A 19,076-nucleotide genomic window follows, 5' to 3' on the forward strand; every position below is an offset into this window, starting at 1 on the left:
AGAAACAACTTGCTCTTCTCAGTGCTCTTACACCCCAGTGGGAACATCTCTTCCAAAGGCCTTTGAAACGCAGTTTCTTTGCAGGCCTGATCTGGCTGAAGTAGGACTTCTGCTCTCGGTGTGCTACTTTGCCCTAGAGCTGAAAGGCACAACATGCAGGCTTCTTTCCAAAGGGCGAGTTGGGCCCCACAGCATCTTGCTTCCAGCTCTTTGGGAAGCTAAGAAACAACTCGCTCTGCACAGTGCTCTTACACCCTAGCGGGAACATCTCTTCCAAAGGCCTGTGAAACGCAGTTTCTTTGCAGGCCTGATCTGGCTGAAGTAGGACTTCTGCTCTGGGTGTGCTACATTGCCCTAGAGCTGAAAGGCACAACGTGCAGGCTTCTTTCAAAACGGCGAGTTGGGCCCCACAGCATCTTGCTTCCAGCTCTTTGGGAAGCTAAGAAACAACTCGCTCTGCACAGTGCTCTTACAGCCTACCGGGAACATCTCTTCCAAAGGCCTGTGAAACGCAGTTTCTTTGCAGGCCTGATCTGGCTGAAGTAGGACTTCTGCTCTGGGTGTGCTACATTGCCCTAGAGCTGAAAGGCACAACGTGCAGGCTTCTTTCCAAAGGGCGTGTTGGGCCCCACAGCATCTTGCTTGCAGCTCTTTGGGAAGCTTAGAAACAACTCGCTCTGCTCAGTGCTCTTACACCGTAGTGGGAACATCTCTTCCAAAGGCCTGTGAAACGCAGTTTCTTTGCAGGCCTGATCTGGCTGAAGTAGGACTTCTGCTCTGGGTGTGCTACATTGCCCTAGAGCTGAAAGGCACAACGTGCAGGCTTCTTTCCAAAGGGCGAGTTGGGCCCCACAGCATCTTGCTTCCAGCTCTTTGCGAAGCTAAGAAACAACTTGCTCTTCTCAGTGCTCTTACACCCCAGTGGGAACATCTCTTCCAAAGGCCTTTGAAACGCAGTTTCTTTGCAGGCCTGATCTGGCTGAAGTAGGACTTCTGCTCTGGGTGTGCTACATTGCCCTAGAGCTGAAAGGCACAACGTGCAGGCTTCTTTCCAAAGGGCGAGTTGGGCCCCACAGCATCTTGCTTCCAGCTCTTTGGGAAGCTAAGAAACAACTCGCTCTGCACAGTGCTCTTACAGCCTACCGCGAACATCTCTTCCAAAGGCCTGTGAAACGCAGTTTCTTTGCAGGCCTGATCTGGCTGAAGTAGGACTTCTGCTCTGGGTGTGCTACATTGCCCTAGAGCTGAAAGGCACAACGTGCAGGCTTCTTTCCAATGGGCGAGTTGGGCGCCAAAGCATCTTGCTTCCAGCTCTTTGGGAAGCTAAGAAACAACTCGCTCTGCACAGTGCTCTTACAGCCTACCGGGAACATCTCTTCCAAAGGCCTGTGAAACACAGTTTCTTTGCAGGCCTGATCTGGCTGAAGTAGGACTTCTGCTCTGGGTGTGCTACATTGCCCTAGAGCTGAAAGGCACAACGTGCAGGCTTCTTTCCAAAGGGCGAGTTGGGCCCCACAGCATCTTGCTTCCAGCTCTTTGGGAAGCTAAGAAACAACTCGCTCTGCACAGTGCTCTTACAGCCTACCGGGAACATCTCTTACAAAGGCCTGTGAAACGCAGTTTCTTTGCAGGCCTGATCTGGCTGAAGTAGGACTTCTGCTCTGGGTGTGCTACATTGCCCTAGAGCTGAAAGGCACAACGTGCAGGCTTCTTTCCAAAGGGCGAGTTGGGCCCCACAGCATCTTGCTTCCAGCTCTTTGCGAAGCTAAGAAACAACTTGCTCTTCTCAGTGCTCTTACACCCCAGTGGGAACATCACTTCCAAAGGCCTTTGAAACGCAGTTTCTTTGCAGGCCTGATCTGGCTGAAGTAGGACTTCTGCTCTGGGTGTGCTACATTGCCCTAGAGCTGAAAGGCACAACGTGCAGGCTTCTTTCCAAAGGGCGAGTTGGGCCCCACAGCATCTTGCTTCCAGCTCTTTGGGAAGCTAAGAAACAACTCGCTCTGCACAGTGCTCTTACAGCCTACCGCGAACATCTCTTCCAAAGGCCTGTGAAACGCAGTTTCTTTGCAGGCCTGATCTGGCTGAAGTAGGACTTCTGCTCTGGGTGTGCTACATTGCCCTAGAGCTGAAAGGCACAACGTGCAGGCTTCTTTCCAATGGGCGAGTTGGGCGCCAAAGCATCTTGCTTCCAGCTCTTTGGGAAGCTAAGAAACAACTCGCTCTGCACAGTGCTCTTACAGCCTACCGGGAACATCACTTCCAAAGGCCTTTGAAACGCAGTTTCTTTGCAGGCCTGATCTGGCTGAAGTAGGACTTCTGCTCTGGGTGTGCTACATTGCCCTAGAGCTGAAAGGCACAACGTGCAGGCTTCTTTCCAAAGGGCGAGTTGGGCCCCACAGCATCTTGCTTCCAGCTCTTTGGGAAGCTAAGAAACAACTCGCTCTGCACAGTGCTCTTACAGCCTACCGCGAACATCTCTTCCAAAGGCCTGTGAAACGCAGTTTCTTTGCAGGCCTGATCTGGCTGAAGTAGGACTTCTGCTCTGGGTGTGCTACATTGCCCTAGAGCTGAAAGGCACAACGTGCAGGCTTCTTTCCAAAGGGCGAGTTGGGCCCCACAGCATCTTGCTTCCAGCTCTTTGGGAAGCTAAGAAACAACTCGCTCTGCACAGTCCTCTTACAGCCTACCGGGAACATCTCTTACAAAGGCCTGTGAAACGCAGTTTCTTTGCAGGCCAGATCTGGCTGAAGTAGGACTTCTGCTCTGGGTGTGCTACATTGCCCTAGAGCTGAAAGGCACAACGTGCAGGCTTCTTTCCAAAGGGCGAGTTGGGCCCCACAGCATCTTGCTTCCAGCTCTTTGGGAAGCTTAGAAACAACTCGCTCTGCTCAGTGCTCTTACACTGTAGTGGGAACATCTCTTCCAAAGGCCTGTGAAACGCAGTTTCTTTGCAGGCCTGATCTGGCTGAAGTAGAACTTCTGCTCTGGGTGTGCTACATTGCCCTAGAGCTGAAAGGCACAACGTGCAGGCTTCTTTCCAAAGGGCGATTTGGGCCCTAAAGGATCTTGCTTCCAGCTCTTTGGGAAGCTAAGAAACAACTCGCTCTGCTCAGTGCTCTTACATCCCTAGTGGGAACATCTCTTCCAAAGGCCTGTGGAATGCAGTTTCTTTGCAGGCCTGATCTGGCTGAAGTAGGACTTCTGCTCTGGGTGTGCTACATTGCCCTAGAGCTGAAAGGCACAACGTGCAGGCTTCTTTCCAAAGGGCGAGTTGGGCCCCACAGCATCTTGCTTCCAGCTCTTTGCGAAGCTAAGAAACAACTTGCTCTTCTCAGTGCTCTTACACCCCAGTGGGAACATCTCTTCCAAAGGCCTTTGAAACGCAGTTTCTTTGCAGGCCTGATCTGGCTGAAGTAGGACTTCTGCTCTGGGTGTGCTACATTGCCCTAGAGCTGAAAGGCACAATGTGCAGGCTTCTTTCCAAAGGGCGAGTTGGGCCCCACAGCATCTTGCTTCCAGCTCTTTGGGAAGCTAAGAAACAACTTGCTCTGCTCAGTGCTCTTACACCCCAGTGGGAACATCTCTTCCAAAGGCCTTTGAAACGCAGTTTCTTTGCAGGCCTGATCTGGCTGAAGTAGGACTTCTGCTCTGGGTGTGCTACATTGCCCTAGAGCTGAAAGGCACAACGTGCAGGCTTCTTTCCAAAGGGCGAGTTGGGTCCCACAGCATCTTGCTTCCAGCTCTTTGGGAAGCTAAGAAACAACTCGCTCTGCACAGTGCTCTTACAGCCTACCGGGAACATCTCTTCCAAAGGCCTGTGAAACGCAGTTTCTTTGCAGGCCTGATCTGGCTGAAGTAGGACTTCTGCTCTGGGTGTGCTACATTGCCCTAGAGCTGAAAGGCACAACGTGCAGGCTTCTTTCCAAAGGGCGAGTTGGGCCCCACAGCATCTTGCTTCCAGCTCTTTGGGAAGGTAACAAACAACTCGCTCTGCACAGTGCTCTTACAGACTACCGGGAACATCTCTTCCAAAGGCCTGTGAAACGCAGTTTCTTTGCAGGCCTGATCTGGCTGAAGTAGGACTTCTGCTCTGGGTGTGCTACATTGCCCTAGAGCTGAAAGGCACAACGTGCAGGCTTCTTTCCAAAGGGCGAGTTGGGCCCCACAGCATCTTGCTTCCAGCTCTTTGGGAAGCTAAGAAACAACTCGCTCTGCCTAGTGCTCTTACAGCCTAACGGGAACATCTCCTCCAAAGGCCTGCGAAACGCAGTTTCTTTGCAGGCCAGATGTGGCTGAAGTAGGACTTCTGCTCTGGGTGTGCTACATTGCCCTAGAGCTGAAAGGCACAACGTGCAGGCTTCTTTCCAAAGGGCGAGTTGGGCCCTAAAGGATCTTGCTTCCAGCTCTTTGGGAAGCTAAGAAACAACTCGTTCTGCACAGTGCTCTTGCAGCCTACCGGGAACATCTCTTACAAAGGCCTGTGAAACGCAGTTTCTTTGCAGGCCTGATCTGGCTGAAGTAGGACTTCTGCTCTGGGTGTGCTACATTGCCCTAGAGCTGAAAGGCACAACGTGCAGGCTTCTTTCCAAAGGGCGAGTTGGGCCACACAGCATCTTGCTTCCAGCTCTTTGGGAAGCTAAGAAACAACTCGCTCTGCACAGTGCTCTTACAGCCTACCGGGAACATCTCTTCCAAAGGCCTGTGAAACGCAGTTTCTATGCAGGCCTGATCTGGCTGAAGTAGGACTTCTGCTCTGGGTGTGCTACATTGCCCTAGAGCTGAAAGGCACAACGTGCAGGCTTCTTTGCAAAGGGCGAGTTGGGACCCACAGCATCTTGCTTCCAGCTCTTTGGGAAGCTAAGAAACAACTCGCTCTGCCTAGTGCTCTTACAGCCTAACGGGAACATCTCCAAAGGCCTGCGAAACGCAGTTTCTTTGCAGGCCAGATGTAGCTGAAGTAGGACTTCTGCTCTGGGTGTGCTACATTGCCCTAGAGCTGAAAGGCAGAACGTGCAGGCTTCTTTCCAAAGGGCGAGTTGGGCCCTAAAGGATCTTGCTTCCAGCTCTTTGGGAAGCTAAGAAACAACTCGCTCTGCACAGTGCTCTTGCAGCCTACCGGGAACATCTCTCTGAAAGGCCTGTGAAACGCAGTTTCTTTGCAGGCCTGATCTGGCTGAAGTAGGACTTCTGCTCTGGGTGTGCTACATTGCCCTAGAGCTGAAAGGCACAACGTGCAGGCTTCTTTCCAATGGGCGAGTTGGGCGCCAAAGCATCTTGCTTCCAGCTCTTTGGGAAGCTAAGAAACAACTCGCTCTGCACAGTGCTCTTACAGCCTACCGGGAACATCTCTTCCAAAGGCCTGTGAAACACAGTTTCTTTGCAGGCCTGATCTGGCTGAAGTAGGACTTCTGCTCTGGGTGTGCTACATTGCCCTAGAGCTGAAAGGCACAACGTGCAGGCTTCTTTCCAAAGGGCGAGTTGCGCCCCACAGCATCTTGCTTCCAGCTCTTTGGGAAGCTAAGAAACAACTCGCTCTGCACAGTGCTCTTACAGCCTACCGGGAACATCTCTTACAAAGGCCTGTGAAACGCAGTTTCTTTGCAGGCCTGATCTGGCTGAAGTAGGACTTCTGCTCTGGGTGTGCTACATTGCCCTAGAGCTGAAAGGCACAACGTGCAGGCTTCTTTCCAAAGGGCGAGTTGGGCCCCACAGCATCTTGCTTCCAGCTCTTTGCGAAGCTAAGAAACAACTTGCTCTTCTCAGTGCTCTTACAGCCTAGTGGGACCATCTCTTCCAAAGGCCTGTGAAACGCAGTTTCTTTGCAGGCCTGATCTGGCTGAAGTAGGACTTCTGCTCTGGGTGTGCTACTTTGCCCTAGAGCTGAAAGGCACAACGTGCAGGCTTCTTTCCAAAGGGCGAGTTGGGCCCCACAGCATCTTGCTTCCAGCTCTTTGGGAAGCTAAGAAACAACTCGCTCTGCACAGTGCTCTTACAGCATACCGCGAACATCTCTTCCAAAGGCCTGTGAAACGCAGTTTCTTTGCAGGCCTGATCTGGCTGAAGTAGGACTTCTGCTCTGGGTGTGCTACATTGCCCTAGAGCTGAAAGGCACAACGTGCAGGCTTCTTTCCAAAGGGCGAGTTGGGCCCCACAGCATCTTGCTTCCAGCTCTTTGCGAAGCTAAGAAACAACTTGCTCTTCTCAGTGCTCTTACACCCCAGTGGGAACATCTCTTCCAAAGGCCTTTGAAACGCAGTTTCTTTGCAGGCCTGATCTGGCTGAAGTAGGACTTCTGCTCTGGGTGTGCTACATTGCCCTAGAGCTGAAAGGCACAACGTGCAGGCTTCTTTCCAAAGGGCGAGTTGGGCCCCACAGCATCTTGCTTCCAGCTCTTTGGGAAGCTAAGAAACAACTCGCTCTGCACAGTGCTCTTACAGCCTACCGCGAACATCTCTTCCAAAGGCCTGTGAAACGCAGTTTCTTTGCAGGCCTGATCTGGCTGAAGTAGGACTTCTGCTCTGGGTGTGCTACATTGCCCTAGAGCTGAAAGGCACAACGTGCAGGCTTCTTTCCAATGGGCGAGTTGGGCGCCAAAGCATCTTGCTTCCAGCTCTTTGGGAAGCTAAGAAACAACTCGCTCTGCACAGTGCTCTTACAGCCTACCGGGAACATCTCTTCCAAAGGCCTGTGAAACACAGTTTCTTTGCAGGCCTGATCTGGCTGAAGTAGGACTTCTGCTCTGGGTGTGCTACATTGCCCTAGAGCTGAAAGGCACAACGTGCAGGCTTCTTTCCAAAGGGCGAGTTGGGCCCCACAGCATCTTGCTTCCAGCTCTTTGGGAAGCTAAGAAACAACTCGCTCTGCACAGTGCTCTTACAGCCTACCGGGAACATCTCTTACAAAGGCCTGTGAAACGCAGTTTCTTTGCAGGCCTGATCTGGCTGAAGTAGGACTTCTGCTCTGGGTGTGCTACATTGCCCTAGAGCTGAAAGGCACAACGTGCAGGCTTCTTTCCAAAGGGCGAGTTGGGCCCCACAGCATCTTGCTTCCAGCTCTTTGCGAAGCTAAGAAACAACTTGCTCTTCTCAGTGCTCTTACACCCCAGTGGGAACATCACTTCCAAAGGCCTTTGAAACGCAGTTTCTTTGCAGGCCTGATCTGGCTGAAGTAGGACTTCTGCTCTGGGTGTGCTACATTGCCCTAGAGCTGAAAGGCACAACGTGCAGGGTTCTTTCCAAAGGGCGAGTTGGGCCCCACAGCATCTTGCTTCCAGCTCTTTGGGAAGCTAAGAAACAACTCGCTCTGCACAGTGCTCTTACAGCCTACCGCGAACATCTCTTCCAAAGGCCTGTGAAACGCAGTTTCTTTGCAGGCCTGATCTGGCTGAAGTAGGACTTCTGCTCTGGGTGTGCTACATTGCCCTAGAGCTGAAAGGCACAACGTGCAGGCTTCTTTCCAATGGGCGAGTTGGGCGCCAAAGCATCTTGCTTCCAGCTCTTTGGGAAGCTAAGAAACAACTCGCTCTGCACAGTGCTCTTACAGCCTACCGGGAACATCACTTCCAAAGGCCTTTGAAACGCAGTTTCTTTGCAGGCCTGATCTGGCTGAAGTAGGACTTCTGCTCTGGGTGTGCTACATTGCCCTAGAGCTGAAAGGCACAACGTGCAGGCTTCTTTCCAAAGGGCGAGTTGGGCCCCACAGCATCTTGCTTCCAGCTCTTTGGGAAGCTAAGAAACAACTCGCTCTGCACAGTGCTCTTACAGCCTACCGCGAACATCTCTTCCAAAGGCCTGTGAAACGCAGTTTCTTTGCAGGCCTGATCTGGCTGAAGTAGGACTTCTGCTCTGGGTGTGCTACATTGCCCTAGAGCTGAAAGGCACAACGTGCAGGCTTCTTTCCAAAGGGCGAGTTGGGCCCCACAGCATCTTGCTTCCAGCTCTTTGGGAAGCTAAGAAACAACTCGCTCTGCACAGTCCTCTTACAGCCTACCGGGAACATCTCTTACAAAGGCCTGTGAAACGCAGTTTCTTTGCAGGCCAGATCTGGCTGAAGTAGGACTTCTGCTCTGGGTGTGCTACATTGCCCTAGAGCTGAAAGGCACAACGTGCAGGCTTCTTTCCAAAGGGCGAGTTGGGCCCCACAGCATCTTGCTTCCAGCTCTTTGGGAAGCTTAGAAACAACTCGCTCTGCTCAGTGCTCTTACACTGTAGTGGGAACATCTCTTCCAAAGGCCTGTGAAACGCAGTTTCTTTGCAGGCCTGATCTGGCTGAAGTAGAACTTCTGCTCTGGGTGTGCTACATTGCCCTAGAGCTGAAAGGCACAACGTGCAGGCTTCTTTCCAAAGGGCGATTTGGGCCCTAAAGGATCTTGCTTCCAGCTCTTTGGGAAGCTAAGAAACAACTCGCTCTGCTCAGTGCTCTTACATCCCTAGTGGGAACATCTCTTCCAAAGGCCTGTGGAATGCAGTTTCTTTGCAGGCCTGATCTGGCTGAAGTAGGACTTCTGCTCTGGGTGTGCTACATTGCCCTAGAGCTGAAAGGCACAACGTGCAGGCTTCTTTCCAAAGGGCGAGTTGGGCCCCACAGCATCTTGCTTCCAGCTCTTTGCGAAGCTAAGAAACAACTTGCTCTTCTCAGTGCTCTTACACCCCAGTGGGAACATCTCTTCCAAAGGCCTTTGAAACGCAGTTTCTTTGCAGGCCTGATCTGGCTGAAGTAGGACTTCTGCTCTGGGTGTGCTACATTGCCCTAGAGCTGAAAGGCACAATGTGCAGGCTTCTTTCCAAAGGGCGAGTTGGGCCCCACAGCATCTTGCTTCCAGCTCTTTGGGAAGCTAAGAAACAACTTGCTCTGCTCAGTGCTCTTACACCCCAGTGGGAACATCTCTTCCAAAGGCCTTTGAAACGCAGTTTCTTTGCAGGCCTGATCTGGCTGAAGTAGGACTTCTGCTCTGGGTGTGCTACATTGCCCTAGAGCTGAAAGGCACAACGTGCAGGCTTCTTTCCAAAGGGCGAGTTGGGTCCCACAGCATCTTGCTTCCAGCTCTTTGGGAAGCTAAGAAACAACTCGCTCTGCACAGTGCTCTTACAGCCTACCGGGAACATCTCTTCCAAAGGCCTGTGAAACGCAGTTTCTTTGCAGGCCTGATCTGGCTGAAGTAGGACTTCTGCTCTGGGTGTGCTACATTGCCCTAGAGCTGAAAGGCACAACGTGCAGGCTTCTTTCCAAAGGGCGAGTTGGGCCCCACAGCATCTTGCTTCCAGCTCTTTGGGAAGGTAACAAACAACTCGCTCTGCACAGTGCTCTTACAGACTACCGGGAACATCTCTTCCAAAGGCCTGTGAAACGCAGTTTCTTTGCAGGCCTGATCTGGCTGAAGTAGGACTTCTGCTCTGGGTGTGCTACATTGCCCTAGAGCTGAAAGGCACAACGTGCAGGCTTCTTTCCAAAGGGCGAGTTGGGCCCCACAGCATCTTGCTTCCAGCTCTTTGGGAAGCTAAGAAACAACTCGCTCTGCCTAGTGCTCTTACAGCCTAACGGGAACATCTCCTCCAAAGGCCTGCGAAACGCAGTTTCTTTGCAGGCCAGATGTGGCTGAAGTAGGACTTCTGCTCTGGGTGTGCTACATTGCCCTAGAGCTGAAAGGCACAACGTGCAGGCTTCTTTCCAAAGGGCGAGTTGGGCCCTAAAGGATCTTGCTTCCAGCTCTTTGGGAAGCTAAGAAACAACTCGTTCTGCACAGTGCTCTTGCAGCCTACCGGGAACATCTCTTACAAAGGCCTGTGAAACGCAGTTTCTTTGCAGGCCTGATCTGGCTGAAGTAGGACTTCTGCTCTGGGTGTGCTACATTGCCCTAGAGCTGAAAGGCACAACGTGCAGGCTTCTTTCCAAAGGGCGAGTTGGGCCACACAGCATCTTGCTTCCAGCTCTTTGGGAAGCTAAGAAACAACTCGCTCTGCACAGTGCTCTTACAGCCTACCGGGAACATCTCTTCCAAAGGCCTGTGAAACGCAGTTTCTATGCAGGCCTGATCTGGCTGAAGTAGGACTTCTGCTCTGGGTGTGCTACATTGCCCTAGAGCTGAAAGGCACAACGTGCAGGCTTCTTTGCAAAGGGCGAGTTGGGACCCACAGCATCTTGCTTCCAGCTCTTTGGGAAGCTAAGAAACAACTCGCTCTGCCTAGTGCTCTTACAGCCTAACGGGAACATCTCCAAAGGCCTGCGAAACGCAGTTTCTTTGCAGGCCAGATGTAGCTGAAGTAGGACTTCTGCTCTGGGTGTGCTACATTGCCCTAGAGCTGAAAGGCAGAACGTGCAGGCTTCTTTCCAAAGGGCGAGTTGGGCCCTAAAGGATCTTGCTTCCAGCTCTTTGGGAAGCTAAGAAACAACTCGCTCTGCACAGTGCTCTTGCAGCCTACCGGGAACATCTCTCTGAAAGGCCTGTGAAACGCAGTTTCTTTGCAGGCCTGATCTGGCTGAAGTAGGACTTCTGCTCTGGGTGTGCTACATTGCCCTAGAGCTGAAAGGCACAACGTGCAGGCTTCTTTCCAATGGGCGAGTTGGGCGCCAAAGCATCTTGCTTCCAGCTCTTTGGGAAGCTAAGAAACAACTCGCTCTGCACAGTGCTCTTACAGCCTACCGGGAACATCTCTTCCAAAGGCCTGTGAAACACAGTTTCTTTGCAGGCCTGATCTGGCTGAAGTAGGACTTCTGCTCTGGGTGTGCTACATTGCCCTAGAGCTGAAAGGCACAACGTGCAGGCTTCTTTCCAAAGGGCGAGTTGCGCCCCACAGCATCTTGCTTCCAGCTCTTTGGGAAGCTAAGAAACAACTCGCTCTGCACAGTGCTCTTACAGCCTACCGGGAACATCTCTTACAAAGGCCTGTGAAACGCAGTTTCTTTGCAGGCCTGATCTGGCTGAAGTAGGACTTCTGCTCTGGGTGTGCTACATTGCCCTAGAGCTGAAAGGCACAACGTGCAGGCTTCTTTCCAAAGGGCGAGTTGGGCCCCACAGCATCTTGCTTCCAGCTCTTTGCGAAGCTAAGAAACAACTTGCTCTTCTCAGTGCTCTTACAGCCTAGTGGGACCATCTCTTCCAAAGGCCTGTGAAACGCAGTTTCTTTGCAGGCCTGATCTGGCTGAAGTAGGACTTCTGCTCTGGGTGTGCTACTTTGCCCTAGAGCTGAAAGGCACAACGTGCAGGCTTCTTTCCAAAGGGCGAGTTGGGCCCCACAGCATCTTGCTTCCAGCTCTTTGGGAAGCTAAGAAACAACTCGCTCTGCACAGTGCTCTTACAGCATACCGCGAACATCTCTTCCAAAGGCCTGTGAAACGCAGTTTCTTTGCAGGCCTGATCTGGCTGAAGTAGGACTTCTGCTCTGGGTGTGCTACGTTGCCCTAGAGCTGAAAGGCACAACGTGCAGGCTTCTTTCCAAAGGGCGAGTTGGGCTCCAAAGCATCTTGCTTCCAGCTCTTTGGGAAGCTAAGAAACAACTCGCTCTGCACAGTGCTCTTACAGCCTACCGGGAACATCTCTTCCAAAGGCCTGTGAAACACAGTTTCTTTGCAGGCCTGATCTGGCTGAAGTAGGACTTCTGCTCTGGGTGTGCTACATTGCCCTAGAGCTGAAAGGCACAACGTGCAGGCTTCTTTCCAAAGGGCGAGTTGGGCCCCACAGCATCTTGCTTCCAGCTCTTTGGGAAGCTAAGAAACAACTCGCTCTGCACAGTGCTCTTACAGCCTACCGGGAACATCTCTTACAAAGGCCTGTGAAACGCAGTTTCTTTGCAGGCCAGATCTGGCTGAAGTAGGACTTCTGCTCTGGGTGTGCTACATTGCCCTAGAGCTGAAAGGCACAACGTGCAGGCTTCTTTCCAAAGGGCGAGTTGGGCCCCACAGCATCTTGCTTCCAGCTCTTTGGGAAGCTTAGAAACAACTCGCTCTGCTCAGTGCTCTTACACTGTAGTGGGAACATCTCTTCCAAAGGCCTGTGAAACGCAGTTTCTTTGCAGGCCTGATCTGGCTGAAGTAGAACTTCTGCTCTGGGTGTGCTACATTGCCCTAGAGCTGAAAGGCACAACGTGCAGGCTTCTTTCCAAAGGGCGATTTGGGCCCTAAAGGATCTTGCTTCCAGCTCTTTGGGAAGCTAAGAAACAACTCGCTCTGCTCAGTGCTCTTACATCCCTAGTGGGAACATCTCTTCCAAAGGCCTGTGGAATGCAGTTTCTTTGCAGGCCTGATCTGGCTGAAGTAGGACTTCTGCTCTGGGTGTGCTACATTGCCCTAGAGCTGAAAGGCACAACGTGCAGGCTTCTTTCCAAAGGGCGAGTTGGGCCCCACAGCATCTTGCTTCCAGCTCTTTGCGAAGCTAAGAAACAACTTGCTCTTCTCAGTGCTCTTACACCCCAGTGGGAACATCTCTTCCAAAGGCCTTTGAAACGCAGTTTCTTTGCAGGCCTGATCTGGCTGAAGTAGGACTTCTGCTCTGGGTGTGCTACATTGCCCTAGAGCTGAAAGGCACAATGTGCAGGCTTCTTTCCAAAGGGCGAGTTGGGCCCCACAGCATCTTGCTTCCAGCTCTTTGGGAAGCTAAGAAACAACTTGCTCTGCTCAGTGCTCTTACACCCCAGTGGGAACATGTCTTCCAAAGGCCTTTGAAACGCAGTTTCTTTGCAGGCCTGATCTGGCTGAAGTAGGACTTCTGCTCTGGGTGTGCTACATTGCCCTAGAGCTGAAAGGCACAACGTGCAGGCTTCTTTCCAAAGGGCGAGTTGGGCCCCACAGCATCTTGCTTCCAGCTCTTTGGGAAGCTAAGAAACAACTCGCTCTGCACAGTGCTCTTACAGCCTACCGGGAACATCTCTTCCAAAGGCCTGTGAAACGCAGTTTCTTTGCAGGCCTGATCTGGCTGAAGTAGGACTTCTGCTCTGGGTGTGCTACATTGCCCTAGAGCTGAAAGGCACAACGTGCAGGCTTCTTTCCAAAGGGCGAGTTGGGCCCCACAGCATCTTGCTTCCAGCTCTTTGGGAAGGTAACAAACAACTCGCTCTGCACAGTGCCCTTACAGACTACCGGGAACATCTCTTCCAAAGGCCTGTGAAACGCAGTTTCTTTGCAGGCCTGATCTGGCTGAAGTAGGACTTCTGCTCTGGGTGTGCTACATTACCCTAGAGCTGAAAGGCACAACGTGCAGGCTTCTTTCCAAAGGGCGAGTTGGGCCCCACAGCATCTTGCTTCCAGCTCTTTGGGAAGCTAAGAAACAACTCGCTCTGCCTAGTGCTCTTACAGCCTAACGGGAACATCTCCTCCAAAGGCCTGCGAAACGCAGTTTCTTTGCAGGCCTGATCTGGCTGAAGTAGGACTTCTGCTCTGGGTGTGCTACATTGCCCTAGAGCTGAAAGGCACAACGTGCAGGCTTCTTTCCAAAGGGCGAGTTGGGCCCTAAAGGATCTTGCTTCCAGCTCTTTGGGAAGCTAAGAAACAACTCGTTCTGCACAGTGCTCTTGCAGCCTACCGGGAACATCTCTTCCAAAGGCCTGTGAAACGCAGTTTCTTTGCAGGCCTGATCTGGCTGAAGTAGGACTTCTGCTCTGGGTGTGCTACATTGCCCTAGAGCTGAAAGGCACAACGTGCAGGCTTCTTTCCAAAGGGCGAGTTGGGCCACACAGCATCTTGCTTCCAGCTCTTTGGGAAGCTAAGAAACAACTCGCTCTGCACAGTGCTCTTACAGCCTACCGGGAACATCTCTTCCAAAGGCCTGTGAAACGCAGTTTCTATGCAGGCCTGATCTGGCTGAAGTAGGACTTCTGCTCTGGGTGTGCTACATTGCCCTAGAGCTGAAAGGCACAACGTGCAGGCTTCTTTGCAAAGGGCGAGTTGGGCCCCACAGCATCTTGCTTCCAGCTCTTTGGGAAGCTAAGAAACAACTCGCTCTGCCTAGTGCTCTTACAGCCTAACGGGAACATCTCCAAAGGCATTCGAAACGCAGTTTCTTTGCAGGCCAGATCTAGCTGAAGTAGGACTTCTGCTCTGGGTGTGCTACATTGCCCTAGAGCTGAAAGGCAGAACGTGCAGGCTTCTTTCCAAAGGGCGAGTTGGGCCCTAAAGGATCTTGCTTCCAGCTCTTTGGGAAGCTAAGAAACAACTCGCTCTGCACAGTGCTCTTGCAGCCTACCGGGAACATCTCTCTGAAAGGCCTGTGAAACGCAGTTTCTTTGCAGGCCTGATCTGGCTGAAGTAGGACTTCTGCTCTGGGTGTGCTACATTGCCCTAGAGCTGAAAGGCACAACGTGCAGGCTTCTTTCCAAAGGGCGAGTTGGGCCACACAGCATCTTGCTTCCAGCTCTTTGGGAAGCTAAGAAACAACTCGCTCTGCACAGTGCTCTTACAGCCTACCGGGAACATCTCTTCCAAAGGCCTGTGAAACGCAGTTTCTTTGCAGGCCTGATCTGGCTGAAGTAGGACTTCTGCTCTGGGTGTGCTACATTGCCCTAGAGCTGAAAGGCACAACGTGCAGGCTTCTTTCCAAAGGGCGAGTTGGGCACCAAAGCATCTTGCTTCCAGCTCTTTGGGAAGCTAAGAAACAACTCGCTCTGCACAGTGCTCTTACAGCCTACCGGGAACATCTCTTCCAAAGGCCTGTGAAACGCAGTTTCTTTGCAGGCCTGATCTGGCTGAAGTAGGACTTCTGCTCTGGGTGTGCTACATTGCCCTAGAGCTGAAAGGCACAACGTGCAGGCTTCTTTCCAAAGGGCGAGTTGGGCCCCACAGCATCTTGCTTCCAGCTCTTTGGGAAGCTAAGAAACAACTCGCTCTGCCTAGTGCTCTTACAGCCTAACGGGAACATCTCCTCCAAATGCCTGCGAAACGCAATTTCTTTGCAGGCCAGATCTGGCTGAAGTAGGACTTCTGCTCTGGGTGTGCTACATTGCCCTAGAGCTGAAAGGCACAACGTGCAGGCTTCTTTCCAAAGGGCGAGTTGGGCCCCACAGCATCTTGCTTCCAGCTCTTTGGGAAGCTAAGAAACAACTCACTCTGCACAGTGCCCTTACAGCCTACCGGGAACATCTCTTCCAAAGGCCTGTGAAACGCAGTTTCTTTGCAGGCCAGATCTGGCTGAAGTAGGACTTCTGCTCTGGGTGTGCTACATTGCCCTAGAGCTGAAAGGCACAACGTGCAGGCTTCTTTCCAAAGGGCGAGTTGGGCCCCACAGCATCTTGCTTCCAGCTCTTTGGGAAGCTAAGAAACAACTCGCTCTGCACAGTGCTCTTACAGCCTACCGGGAACATCTCTTCCAAAGGCCTGTGAAACGCAGTTTCTTTGCAGGCCTGATCTGGCTGAAGTAGGACTTCTGCTCTCGGTGTGCTACTTTGCCCTAGAGCTGAAAGGCACAACATGCAGGCTTCTTTCCAAAGGGCGAGTTGGGCCCCACAGCATCTTGCTTCCAGCTCTTTGGGAAGCTAAGAAACAACTCGCTCTGCACAGTGCTCTTACACCCTAGCGGGAACATCTCTTCCAAAGGCCTGTGAAACGCAGTTTCTTTGCAGGCCTGATCTGGCTGAAGTAGGACTTCTGCTCTGGGTGTGCTACATTGCCCTAGAGCTGAAAGGCACAACGTGCAGGCTTCTTTCAAAACGGCGAGTTGGGCCCCACAGCATCTTGCTTCCAGCTCTTTGGGAAGCTAAGAAACAACTCGCTCTGCACAGTGCTCTTACAGCCTACCGGGAACATCTCTTCCAAAGGCCTGTGAAACGCAGTTTCTTTGCAGGCCTGATCTGGCTGAAGTAGGACTTCTCCTCTGGGTGTGCTACATTGCCCTAGAGCTGAAAGGCACAACGTGCAGGCTTATTTCCAAAGGGCGTGTTGGGCCCCACAGCATCTTGCTTGCAGCTCTTTGGGAAGCTTAGAAACAACTCGCTCTGCTCAGTGCTCTTACACCGTAGTGGGAACATCTCTTCCAAAGGCCTGTGAAACGCAGTTTCTTTGCAGGCCTGATCTGGCTGAAGTAGGACTTCTGCTCTTGGTGTGCTACATTGCCCTAGAGCTGAAAGGCACAACGTGCAGGCTTCTTTCCAAAGGGCGAGTTGGGCCCCACAGCATCTTGCTTCCAGCTCTTTGCGAAGCTAAGAAACAACTTGCTCTTCTCAGTGCTCTTACACCCCAGTGGGAACATCTCTTCCAAAGGCCTTTGAAACGCAGTTTCTTTGCAGGCCTTATCTGGCTGAAGTAGGACTTCTGCTCTGGGTGTGCTACATTGCCCTAGAGCTGAAAGGCACAACGTGCAGGCTTCTTTCCAAAGGGCGAGTTGGGCCCCACAGCATCTTGCTTCCAGCTCTTTGGGAAGCTAAGAAACAACTCGCTCTGCACAGTGCTCTTACAGCCTACCGCGAACATCTCTTCCAAAGGCCTGTGAAACGCAGTTTCTTTGCAGGCCTGATCTGGCCGAAGTAGGACTTCTGCTCTGGGTGTGCTACATTGCCCTAGAGCTGAAAGGCACAACGTGCAGGCTTCTTTCCAATGGGCGAGTTGGGCGCCAAAGCATCTTGCTTCCAGCTCTTTGGGAAGCTAAGAATCAACTCGCTCTGCACAGTGCTCTTACAGCCTACCGGGAACATCTCTTCCAAAGGCCTGTGAAACACAGTTTCTTTGCAGGCCTGATCTGGCTGAAGTAGGACTTCTGCTCTGGGTGTGCTACATTGCCCTAGAGCTGAAAGGCACAACGTGCAGGCTTCTTTCCAAAGGGCGAGCTGGGCCCCACAGCATCTTGCTTCCAGCTCTTTGGGAAGCTAAGAAACAACTCGCTCTGCACAGTGCTCTTACAGCCTACCGGGAACATCTCTTACAAAGGCCTGTGAAACGCAGTTTCTTTGCAGGCCTGATCTGGCTGAAGTAGGACTTCTGCTCTGGGTGTGCTACATTGCCCTAGAGCTGAAAGGCACAACGTGCAGGCTTCTTTCCAAAGGGCGAGTTGGGCCCCACAGCATCTTGCTTCCAGCTCTTTGCGAAGCTAAGAAACAACTTGCTCTTCTCAGTGCTCTTACACCCCAGTGGGAACATCTCTTCCAAAGGCCTTTGAAACGCAGTTTCTTTGCAGGCCTGATCTGGCTGAAGTAGGACTTCTGCTCTGGGTGTGCTACATTGCCCTAGAGCTGAAAGGCACAACGTGCAGGCTTCTTTCCAAAGGGCGAGTTGGGCCCCACAGCATCTTGCTTCCAGCTCTTTGGGAAGCTAAGAAACAACTCGCTCTGCACAGTGCTCTTACAGCCTACCGCGAACATCTCTTCCAAAGGCCTGTGAAACGCAGTTTCTTTGCAGGCCTGATCTGGCCGAAGTAGGACTTCTGCTCTGGGTGTGCTACATTGCCCTAGAGCTGAAAGGCACAACGTGCAGGCTTCTTTCCAATGGGCGAGTTGGGCACCAAAGCATCTTGCTTCCAGCTCTTTGGGAAGCTAAGAATCAACTCGCTCTGCACAGTGCTCTTACAGCCTACCGGGAACATCTCTTCCAAAGGCCTGTGAAACACAGTTTCTTTGCAGGCCTGATCTGGCTGAAGTAGGACTTCTGCTCTGGGTGTGCTACATTGCCCTAGAGCTGAAAGGCACAACGTGCAGGCTTCTTTCCAAAGGGCGAGTTGGGCCCCACAGCATCTTGCTTCCAGCTCTTTGGGAAGCTAAGAAACAACTCACTCTGCACAGTGCCCTTACAGCCTACCGGGAACATCTCTTCCAAAGGCCTGTGAAACGCAGTTTCTTTGCAGGCCTGATCTGGCTGAAGTAGGACTTCTGCTCTGGGTGTGCTACATTGCCCTAGAGCTGAAAGGCACAACGTGCAGGCTTCTTTGCAAAGGGCGAGTTGGGACCCACAGCATCTTGCTTCCAGCTCTTTGGGAAGCTAAGAAACAACTCGCTCTGCCTAGTGCTCTTACAGCCTAACGGGAACATCTCCAAAGGCCTGCGAAACGCAGTTTCTTTGCAGGCCAGATCTAGCTGAAGTAGGACTTCTGCTCTGGGTGTGCTACATTGCCCTAGAGCTGAAAGGCAGAACGTGCAGGCTTCTTTCCAAAGGGCGAGTTGGGCCCTAAAGGATCTTGCTTCCAGCTCTTTGGGAAGCTAAGAAACAACTCGCTCTGCACAGTGCTCTTGCAGCCTACCGGGAACATCTCTCTGAAAGGCCTGTGAAACGCAGTTTCTTTGCAGGCCTGATCTGGCTGAAGTAGGACTTCTGCTCTGGGTGTGCTACATTGCCCTAGAGCTGAAAGGCACAACGTGCAGGCTTCTTTCCAAAGGGCGAGTTGGGCCACACAGCATCTTGCTTCCAGCTCTTTGGGAAGCTAAGAAACAACTCGCTCTGCACAGTGCTCTTACAGCCTACCGGGAACATCTCTTCCAAAGGCCTGTGAAACGCAGTTTCTTTGCAGGCCTGATCTGGCTGAAGTAGGACTTCTGCTCTGGGTGTGCTACATTGCCCTAGAGCTGAAAGGCACAACGTGCAGGCTTCTTTCCAAAGGGCGAGTTGGGCACCAAAGCATCTTGCTTCCAGCTCTTTGGGAAGCTAAGAAACAACTCGCTCTGCACAGTGCTCTTACAGCCTACCGGGAACATCTCTTCCAAAGGCCTGTGAAACGCAGTTTCTTTGCAGGCCTGATCTGGCTGAAGTAGGACTTCTGCTCTGGGTGTGCTACATTGCCCTAGAACTGAAAGGCACAACGTGCAGGCTTCTTTCCAAAGGGCGAGTTGGGCCCCACAGCATCTTGCTTCCAGCTCTTTGGGAAGCTAAGAAACAACTCGCTCTGCCTAGTGCTCTTACAGCCTAACGGGAACATCTCCTCCAAATGCCTGCGAAACGCAATTTCTTTGCAGGCCAGATCTGGCTGAAGTAGGACTTCTGCTCTGGGTGTGCTACATTGCCCTAGAGCTGAAAGGCACAACGTGCAGGCTTCTTTCCAAAGGGCGAGTTGGGCCCCACAGCATCTTGCTTCCAGCTCTTTGGGAAGCTAAGAAACAACTCACTCTGCACAGTGCCCTTACAGCCTACCGGGAACATCTCTTCCAAAGGCCTGTGAAACGCAGTTTCTT

The sequence above is a fragment of the Equus caballus genome, chromosome X (assembly GCF_041296265.1).
Source record: "Equus caballus isolate H_3958 breed thoroughbred chromosome X, TB-T2T, whole genome shotgun sequence".
NCBI classification, from domain to species: domain Eukaryota; kingdom Metazoa; phylum Chordata; class Mammalia; order Perissodactyla; family Equidae; genus Equus; species Equus caballus.